The 10998-nt window shown below is 41.1% G+C and overlaps 1 long non-coding RNA gene across 1 annotated transcript; it reads right to left on the bottom strand.

Moving 5' to 3' along the window:
* Positions 1 to 301: 301 nt before the first annotated feature.
* Positions 302 to 10608, bottom strand: LOC143939999 (uncharacterized). The gene is made up of 3 exons (XR_013263791.1): positions 10489 to 10608; positions 5473 to 5566; positions 302 to 561 (listed from the first exon to the last, which is right to left on the bottom strand). It is a non-coding gene; the product is annotated as an uncharacterized LOC143939999 (long non-coding RNA).
* Between the last annotated feature and the right edge of the window lie 390 nt (positions 10609 to 10998).

Genomic DNA, 10998 nt, shown 5'->3' with positions numbered 1-10998 from the left:
ACCCTGCTTCCTCTCTGACCTTGCTCTCAGATTTCCCTTGTCTGCTCATATTGGCTGTCTGTCTCCACGACTGATCCCTGGTTAGACTACTGACCACGCTTCTGTCTAGTGACTGTACTTTGCTGCCTAATTATTGCTGACTTCTGCCTGTTCCTGACTCCTGACTACACCTTGGAACTTGTGCCTTTCCTTCACCCCTGTAGACCCTGTTTCAAAATTGGGAATTGTGCAAGAGGCCATGTGTATGTCACAAGCAAATAGAAAGCAGAAAAGTGCCTCTAAGTATAGTATCTTCATACAATTTATTAACACTTTTATTTACGTCATTTTATTTAATTCTATTAAAAGGGGGCAACTCACATACAATGCGAAAAGGTAAGGCTCATGAACATTGCTTGACATCAATTTGTAAAATGCTCAAAATCCGCAAACTGGAATTCATGATGAAAGAGAGAAACGACTAGCCACTCTCCTCCAGATTGCTCAAAGCGTAACTCTCCATGGAGCACAGTGTGGGCCGCAGCGCTGGCGTAATCACCTCTGCGTTTTTTATTTTTTGTGCTATAAACAAAAAAAGAGCAACAATTAAAAAAAAACAATGTTTTTTACTTTTTACTATAATAAATATCCCCCAAAATTAAAAAAAAAAACGAATTTCTTCATCAGTTTAGGCCAATATCTATTCTTCTACATATTTTTGGTAAAAAAATATCGCAATAAGCGTATGTTGATTGGTTTGCACAAAAGTTATAGTGTCTGCAAATGGCATTTTAATTATTTTATTTTTTTACTAGTATTGGGAGTGATCTGCAATTTTTAGCAGAACTGTGAAATTGTGGTAGACAGATTGGCAACTTTTGACACATTTTTGGGACCATTGACATTTATACAGCAATCAGTGCTAAAAGAATGCGCTGATTATTGTGTAAATGTCACTGCTAGGGAAGGGGTTAACACTAGGGGGCAATCAAGGGGTTAAATGTGTTCCCTAGTTAGTGTTTCTAACTGTATGGGGATAAGACTGACTGGGGGAGGAGACATATTGCTGTTCCTACTTACTAGGAACACACCATATGTCTCCTCTCCCCTGACAGAAAAGAGATTTATGGGTTTACACACACAAATTCCTCGCTCTTGCTCTTGTGCTCATGATCGCACGTGACTGGCAGTGACCACGCCCACCACCCACACGCATTGGGTCCCCCTGCCATGCCGCGGGTGCGTGCATGCTCCTCCGGAGGCTCTTAAAGAGAACAATGTACCCATACGTTGTTTTGCGCTGCCGTGCCATTCTGCATATATCGGCATAAGCCATTCAGCAAGTGGTTAAAGTCTATGGGACACAAAAAAGTGCTAATTTTAAAGGCTTGTATGCAAGTTATTGCCATAAAAAGTGTTTGGGGACCTGGGGACCTGGGGACAGGGGACATGTATCAATGCAAAAAAGTTTCAAAAACTGACTTTTTTTTCAGAAGCAGTGACTTTAATTATGCTTAAAGTGAAACAATAAAAATTAAATATTCATTTAAATATTTTGCCTGGGATGAATATTAAGAAGAACCCTGCTCCAAAATTGAAAAAATGGTGTGGGGGTCCCCCCAAAATCTATACCAGGCCCTTCAGGTCTGGTATGGATATTAAGAGGAACCCTGTTCCAAAATGAAAAAAAAAATGGCATGGGGATCCCCCCAAAATCCATATCAGACCCTTATCTGACAGGCCGCAGGAAAAAGAAGGGGAGGAGAGAGCGCCGCCCCTCCTGAACCATACCAGGCCACATGCCCTCAAGGGAGGATGCTTTGGGGTCCCCCCCAAACACCTTGTCCCCATATTGATGGGGACAAGGGCCTCATCCCCACAACCCTTGCCCAGTGGTTGAGGGATCTGCAGGCGGGGAGCTTATTGGAACCTGGAAGCTTCCTTTAACAAGGGGACCCCCAGATCCCACCCCCTCCCCATGTGAATGGGTATCAGGTACATTGTACCCCTACTCACTCACAAAAAAGTGGCTAAAAAAAGTCCTTTATTAAAAAAAGTGTCCCGCGGTGTCCATTCATCTTCAATCACAGTGTCCGAAGATCCCAAGAATAAAACATCCCCGTGACTGCTGTCTTTTTGCTTTGACAGCTGTTATATAGCTCAGGACAGGGCCACCAGGTGATGTAACTGAGTGACCCTGCCCCTTCTGATGTCATGTGATGTCACGTGATGTCAGAGGGCCGGAGTAACTCGTTTACTTCACCGGGTGGCCCAGCCCTCAGCTATATAACAGCTGTCATCGTGAAAAAGCTGCAGTCGTGGGGATGCCTTTCTCTGGAACATCGGATGTTGTAAATGAAGATGAATGGACATCGCAGGACACTTTTTATTTTTTAATAAAGGACTTGTCCAAAACTGTCTCCTGTCATTTTTACTTTTTTGACACTTTTTTTGTCAATGAGTAGGAGCACCCATTCACATGTGCCATCCCCTGGGCCATGGTTGGCCGAAGGCACTCTGCCTTTGGCCAATCATGGCTCTCACAGCATGCCAAAGCATGCCCTCGCGAACAGGCGAACACCCGATGTTTGAGTCGAACGGCTCATCCCTACTAGGTCAAAATAATGTTGGAAGATTGGGCCAAAAAAATTGTGAAAAAAAAGAAAGCTAGAAAAAACCCTTTAAAACTGTCAAGCAATTCTGCTTTGGGAGGGAGGGGTGTTAAATTGGAACTAAGCCCCTTTTGAGAGTTAAGTGTCAATTTAAAGAATTTCTGCTTCCTGTATTATATTCATTAGGCACTTCCAGCCCAATCCTACACCTTAATTTTTTCCCTTTGCTTTCAAACAGTCTCAGTAGCAGGAGGCAAATAAATGGAGAATAACTAGACAGAAATGGCAATCTAAGAGAACAGGTTATAGGGTTTTTAGAGTGATTAAGAAATTATCATACGTTGCAGCAAAAATCGGGACCTACTGTAATTATTTAAATTCAATAGCAATACAAATGCAGTAAGATGTAGGAAGAAACAATAGAAAACAATAGAAAAGTGAGAGGTAATATAAAAGATGTGGTACCATGCAGTGTCCAATCATGAATAACAATATACAGTGCCTTGCAAAAGTATTCACCCCCCTTGGCTTTTTACCTATTTTGTTACATTACAGCCTTTAGTTCAATGTTTATTTTAATCTGAATTATTTGTGATGGATCTGAACACTATAGTTTAAGTGGGTGAAGTAAAATTAGAAAAATATATACATAAAACTGTTTTTCAGAAATAAACTGATAATTGGCATGTGTGTATGTATTCACCCCCTTTGTTATGAAGCCCATGAAAAGCTCTGGTGCAGCCAGTTACATTCAGAGGCCACATAATTAGTGTAATTATGTCCACCTGTGTGCAATCTAAGCTCCTGTACACACGGTCGGAGATTTCGACAACCAAATCCGTCGGATTTTCTCCGTCGGAATTTGTCCGTCGGATCTTGTCCGAAACTGTTGCATACACACAGTCCGACTAAGTTGTCGAAAAATCCAATCTTTCAGAACGTGATGGCGTAATTTCGTTGCGATGGGACAAGATTCAGGCTAGTAGCCAATAGCTTTGATGTAGGAATTTGATCTGAGCATGCGTGGCACTTGGTCCGATCAAAATTCTCTACACATGATCGGATTACGTCCGACTGGCCCAGTTGGTCAGGAAATATTTCCAACATGTTGGAAAATTGGGTCCGATGGAGATTCAGACGGAATCAGTCTGATGCATACCACACACAGTCGGATTATCTGACGACACGGTCCGATAAGACGCATTCCGACAGGTTCTCCGACCGTGTGTACGCGGCATAAGTGTCACATGATCTGTCATTACATATACACACTTTTTTGAAAGGCCCCAGAGGCTGCAACACCTAAGCAAGAGGCACCAATAACCAAACACTGCCATGAAGACCAAGGAACTCTCCAAACAGTGTGCTCCATAGAGTTGGGCTTTATATAGTGGCCAGAAGAAAGCCATTACTTTCAGCAAAAAACAAAATGGCAAGTTTTGAGTTTGCGAAAAGGCATGTGGGAGACTTCCAAAATGTAAGGAGGAAGGTGCACTGGGTTGATGAGACTAAAATTCATCTCTTTGGCCATCAAACCCAACATATCACATCACCCAAAGAACACCATCTCCAGCATTTTTCAGCAGTCGGGACTGGGAAACTGGTCAGAGTTGAGGGAAAGATGGATGGTGCTAAATACAGGGATATTCTTGAGCAAAACCTGTACCACTCTGTGTGTGATTTGAGGCTAGGACAGAGGTTCACCTTCCAGCTAAACGATGACCCCAAACACACTGCTAAAGCAACACTTGAATGATTTAAGGAGAAACATGTAAATGTGTTGGAATGGCCTAGTCAAAGCCCAGACCTCAATCCAATAGAAAATCTGTGGTCAGACTTAAAGATTGCTGTTCACTAGAGCAACTTGGAAGAGTTAGAGCAGTTTTGCAAGGGGAATGGGCAAAAATCCCAGCGGTAAGATGTGACAAGCTCATAGAGACTTATGCAAAGCGACTTGGAGCTGTGATAGCCGCAAAAGGTGGCTCTACAAAGTATTGACTTTAGGGGGGTCACTAGTTATGCACATTGCCCTTTTCTGTTATTTGGTCCTATTTGTTGTTTGCTTCACAATAATAAAAAAAAATCTTCAAAGTTGTGGGCATGTTCTGTAAGTTAAATGATACAAATCCTCAAACAATTCATGTAATTCCAGGTTGTGAGGCAACAAAACACGAAAAATGGCAAGGGGGGTGAATACTTTTGCAAGGCACTGTATACTAAGAATATGCCCAGCATAATAACCATGATAATTGGTGCAGCATTTATACATTTCATCAAGAATATGGATGCAGTCTAAAAAAACAACAATTGTGATTTACCCATGCAGAGAAGCAAGTCAGCTTTAATATCTCCCTACCTGTGGGGCTGAATGAGAGAATTCAAGCAATGTATGCCTAGCATAGGTAGGTAACAGCTGATAACAAATAGAGATACAAAGTAAGAAATGGGTTTTATTCCTATACAAGGAATAAAACAATGGCATAAAAATGTTTGTGAATGTTAGTATGCAATCTACTAATCTACCTACATCACCTTACTCAGTCCTTTAATACAATTTCCCCTTTGTTCCTCTGAACAGCAGTTATTTCAGCTGGAAACTCTCATCACATGACAAACAGCAGACAATAGAGATTTTACAATAATTTGTTTCTTCAAATTGCATTTTGTATTGTGCTTTGATAGATTGCTAAATTGTTGCGGTAACTAAAAATTCTATTCACATACTAGCCCCTCAAAAAAAAAAAAAAATCACCCAATTGGTTTACATTGCTTTATAAGTAATTTTCTCCAGCTTCAAGAATATAAGTTTAAATTAGTCTTGCGTCTTCCTGAAAAGAAACATTCACACAATGGAACATTGCTCAATAATAAAATGGCTTACCTAAAATTTGTAATCACTGAGAAGTGCAATGATCTAGCAATAAATATGGATCCCAGACTTAGAGTTCGAGGAGTTGAATTGATTTTTCGTAGTCCTTTGATACAGATAAAAAATGTGAAGCATTATTGGATTTTGCAAGAATAGGTTCAACTATTTTGTATCACATATGCACTAAAATCTGAGCAGTATGGCTAGTGTTCCTTTATAGAATGGAAGGATTATTAAAGAGAAGAAATATACACAGATGCATGTATATTGCTGAATGTTGACATTATCCATAACGGTATATTTTAAAATAATGTTGTTGTTCAAACTTTATAAAAGAGGATATATCTTCTCCTCTTGCTTTACGGTATCTAGTCGTCAGAACTATTGTTAAAACGATTGCTTCTATTGAACGCTAGAGGCTGTTTTTGTGCTACTTTATTTTCAATATCAATTACAGGCATAGCAGGTTTCTGAATTTCGTTTGGTTTAGGAGGAGCTAATCTTATTTCTTTTTTCTTAGTCAATATTGCTTCAGCCTTCTGTGTATTCACACTACTGACCTCTTCTAAGAATGATTGATCACTTGTTCTGAGTGAAGGATACATTGACCCTAAGCTGGCAAATCCTGTCCTATGTGGTAGTGATGGTATTACACGACCTATGCTTTCAGCTGAGCAAGACAAGGTTGGGGAAGTGGAAACTGCAAAACTAAAATAGAGATAGCTGTGCATTTATGCAACACAATGTGAAAAGAGATGATATATTTAAGGGAAAATAAATCATGTACAGCATCTCACAAAAGTGAGTACACCCCTCACATTTTTGTAAATATTTTAGTATATATTTTCATTTGACAACACTGAAGAAATGACACTTTGCTACAGTGTAAAGAAGTGAGTGTACAGCTTGTATAACAGCGTAAATTGTCTGTCCCCTCAAATGAACGTAACAGACAGCCATAAATGTCTAAACCACTGGCAACAAAAGTGAGTACACCCCTAAGTGAAAATGTCCAAATTGGTCCTAATTAGCCATTTTCCCTCCCCGATATCATGTGACTCATTAGTGTTACAAGGCCTCAGGTGTGAATGGGGAGGGTGTGTTAAATTTGATGTTATAGCTCTCACTCTCTCATACTGGTCATTGGAAGTTCAACATGGCACATCATGGCAAAGAACTCTCTGAGGATCTGAAAAAAAATAATTGTTGATTTACATAGAGATGGCCTAGGCTAGTGATGGCAAACCTTGGCACCCCAGATGTTTTGGAACTTCATTTCCCATGATGCTCATGCACTCTGCAGTATAGTTGAGCATCATGGAAAACATAGTTCGAAAAGATCTGGGGTGCCAAGGTTAGCCATCAGTTGCCTAGGCTATAAGAATAATGCCAAGACCCTGAAACTGAGCTGCAGCGTGGTGGCCAAGACATACAGCGACTGGAACAGGAAACGGTTTGACCACACTCACAGGTTTGAAGCAAAAGTGAAGACTTTATTGAAGATAAAAATTATCAGACAACATTGTTAATCTCTGCCAGGTCTACATTGATGTCATGATGTCTACGATGTTGTCTGATGATTTTTATTTTCAATAAAGTCTTCACTTTTGCTTCAAACCTGTGAGTGCGGTCAAACATTTTCCTGTTCCAGTGGCTCCTATCCAGATTGCAGACTGGACCTACACCATGAGGTTAAAGCATGGGATTGCTCTCACCTGGAACAACTTGGCTTTGCTTTCTACAAGACCATACAGCAGTTTAACAGGACAGGTTCCACTCAGAACAGGCCTTGCCATGGTCGACCAAAGAAGTTGAGTGCATGTGCTCAGCGTCATATCCAGAGGTTGTATTTGGTAAATAGATGTATGAGTGCTGCCAGCATTTCTACAGAGGTTTAAGGGGTGGGGGGTCACCCTGTCAGTGCTCAGACCATACGCCGCACACTGTATCAAATTGGTCTGCTGTCATCCCAGAAGGAAGGCTCTCCTAAAGATGATGCACATAAAATCCCGCAAACAAAGACAAGTGTGTTTTGTCTACAGTCAAGCATGGTGGTGGGAGTGTCATGGTCTGGGGCTGCATGAGTGCTACGGTTCATTGAGGGAACCCCTCAATGCCAACATGTACTGTGACATACTGAAGCAGAGCATGATCCCCTCCCTTCGGAGACTGGGCAGCAAGGCAAAATTACAACATGATAACGACCCCAAACACACCTCCAAGACGACCACTGCCTTGCTAAAGAAGCAGAGGGTAAAGGTGATGGACTGGCCAAGCATGTCTCCTGACCTAAACCCTATTGAGCATCTGTAGGTCATCCTCAAATGGAAGGCGGAGGAATGCAAGGTTTCTAACATCCACCAGCTCCGTGATGTCGTCATGGAGAAGTGGAAGAGGACTCCAGTGGCTACCTGTGAAGCTCTGGTGAACTCCATGCCCAAGAGTGTTAAGGCAGTACTTGAAAATAATGGTGGACACACAAAATGTTGACACTTTGGGTCCAATGTGGACATTTTCACTTAGGGATGTACTCACTTTTGTTACCAGCAGTTTAGACACCAATGGCATTGTGTTGAGTTATTTTGAGGGGACAGCAAATTTACACTGTTATACAAGGTGTAAACTCACTAATTTACATTGTAGCAAGGTGTAATTTCTTTAGTGTTGTCGCATGAAAATATATAATAAAATATTTACAAAAATGTGAGGGGTGTACTGCCTTTTGTGAGATACTGTATATCAGGAAGATAATTTAGTAAGGCAGCACAAATAGCAATGTGCATTCAACAAAAGCTAAGTATCAGAAATATTATTTTATGAACATTACCACAGTAAATCTGATTGATTTTGTACGTAAGCTATAGTTGGACAGATGCCCTCCCAAAAAATATGGTAAGGGAGATATATCCTTGTTGGCATGTTGTTGTTTCTTGTTTCTCAGATATGACCACATCACCCTTATTTTGCTATAATTTTGAAAACCCCAGTAAGCAATAACTCAGTACAGGGCTACAGACAAGGTCCAGGATCAAGCATTCTATGGACACGCTAAAAGTCAGCCACTGTTTTAATTTAAAGAACTTTCAGCCTTCTTGCAGCCACCTTCATGAGCTTTATCTGTAATTAGGTTCCTCTACTTTTTTTATTAGCTAATATACTGGGACTGAACATATAGTACTAGAGTTAAAAAACAAACAGAGCATGCGCCAGTGTGCATTTTTATGTGCAAGAATGCTTCCAGGGCTTTGTAGTGGGTGCCTGAGAGCATGACTAACTGAGGTTGGGCAATGAGAATAGCTTGGAGGAGGTACCTTCGCAAGATGCAAGAATTTGTAAGCAGCAGATAAGTGAACAGAAACACACCATAAACTAGCAAACAACCAACCAGCACCTGGCCAAACAGTATACAAATGTCCAACTTGGCTTGGAGCATAACTTACACATCAACACTGTTCTTAGTTTTTTTTATTAACCCCTTCATGTCAACCATATGCAAATATGTGGCCCCATTGGACTGGGCTTTTTTCTGTGGGGATGCATATTTGTGCTCCTTCCTTTGTGCTGGGAGTGCGCTGCGCTCCCCACACAGAGACCTGGATCTCAGGGAGTCACCTGTTCGCTGTGATAGCCTCTGATTGGCTATCACAGTGATCAGTCACTGTAAAGCTGGCCCCCAATGTCTCTCTCTCTCTTTCTCCTTGCAGAGAAAAAAAAAGTATGTGTAAACAAATGACATAATATTTATAATAATAAAATAAAATAAATATATAGATTAAGGTTTGATCTAGGCCAGTGCCAGGGTTAGTGTTTGGGTCAAGGTCAGGGTCAGTATTTTTTTTATTTTTTTTTGACAGGATTTTTTTTTGACAGGATTTTTTTTTGACAGGATTTTTTTTTTATTAGTATCAGTGTTAGTTAGTGTCAGGGTCAGTGTGTTTTAGATAGGATAAAAAAAATGTGCACTATTGTTTCTGCGCTATACTATGGTTACAAATAACAACTAACACACATATGTGGTATCGCTGCGATTATCAGGAGCAGGAGAATTCATTTTGGGTTTTTCTTTCTATGTCAAAGAGCACATGTCAAAGTTGAAAAATTGTGCTTAGGCAATAAGATTTGTTTTACCCTTAGCCCTTGTACACACGGTCGGACATTCTGACCACAAAATCCGTCAGATTTGTTCAGACGGATTTTGTCCGAAACTGGTGTTGCATACACAGTCGGACAAATTTGTCGAAAAATCTGATAGTTCAAAACGTGATGACGTTTGTTCGGTTCGTTACGATAGGACTACATTCAGGCTAGTAGCCAATAGCTTTGGTCTCGTAATTGGATCTGAGCATGCGTGGGACTTTGTCCGATCAGATCATGTTGTCGGAAAATTTTATATCCAGCTCTCAAACTTTGTTGGTCGGACATTCCGATGGAAAAAGTCAGATGGAGCCCACACACGGTCGGATTATCCGACAACACGGTCCGATCGGACATTTTCCGTCGGAATGTCCGACCGTGTGTACAAGGGCTTAGGCGTGAAGGAGTTAAGGAGAAAATCAGTAACTGTTAAAGTCATCTACTATCTAGTAAACATTGCTAGTGTATTTAAAGTATATGTAAGCCATGAGAATGAAGTTCTCTTATTAGGTCCCTTTTTCTGTTAAGTATACTTAAAAGTGTTTTTTTTTTTATATATGATAAGTGCAAAATATACTTAACAAATATACTGTACGTATTGATCTTATCAAAAACCCAGTGTAGCTCTGTGCACGCTGCACTGTTATGTCAATTTTTTTTATCAGGAAGTCCCCCCTCCCCACATGTTATGACGAACAGAAGACCGGAAGGTGTCCTGTGGTTATATCATGTATGTAGCTTGAGGGGTCACAATGGTGACCCCATCTGTGCTCTAGGGGGCCAGTCAATCATGACCAGGTGGCTGGTAGATTGCACCCTCAGTTTAATGACTCACTGTCCACAGAGAATTTAACACAGTGCGGTCAGTGCTATATAGGCAGTGGTGTTGCTCACCTGAGCCAGCGCCGGCTGCGGAGGGAGCCGAGAGCAGCCACATAGCCTGATCCCTCCTCGTTAGTGCCAGCTGCAGTCCCAGTTCCAGGCAGAGTGATATTAACTGCACTCCACCTCTTATCCCTGCTAGTAGGATCCAGAGAGGTGCTAGAAGCAGCTGCAAGACAGAAACTAAAAAAAGCTCTGTATTGAACTGAAAGAGGACTCTCTTCTCTCCTTTAATAGGTTCTTCAGGTCAGTGTGCCTTACACAAGCATTATTGGATGGGTCGTAATAGCTTCTAAAAGCAGGAAATCAACTATTATAGGGGGTCAGAACAGTAAGGGCTTGTTTACCTTTGTGGTTTGGGGTAGTAAAAAGCCACAGTTAAGTCATGTTTTTACACACACCCCTTTTAACTGAAGTGGCTAGGGTTGTATACATGTTGCGACCACAACAGGAATTATAACCCCTGTCACACTTGGCAGCTGTAGAGCCCAACAAGCAGAACTCATTCCGGTGAATAAGCAT

The sequence above is a fragment of the Lithobates pipiens genome, unplaced genomic scaffold (assembly GCF_037356315.1).
Source record: "Lithobates pipiens isolate NorthernLeopardFrog02 unplaced genomic scaffold, aLitPip1_a1.2 Scaffold_3, whole genome shotgun sequence".
Lineage (NCBI taxonomy): Eukaryota > Metazoa > Chordata > Amphibia > Anura > Ranidae > Lithobates > Lithobates pipiens.
Note: the sequence above shows the minus strand (reverse complement) of the source record. Positions and strands in the feature narration are given on the sequence as shown.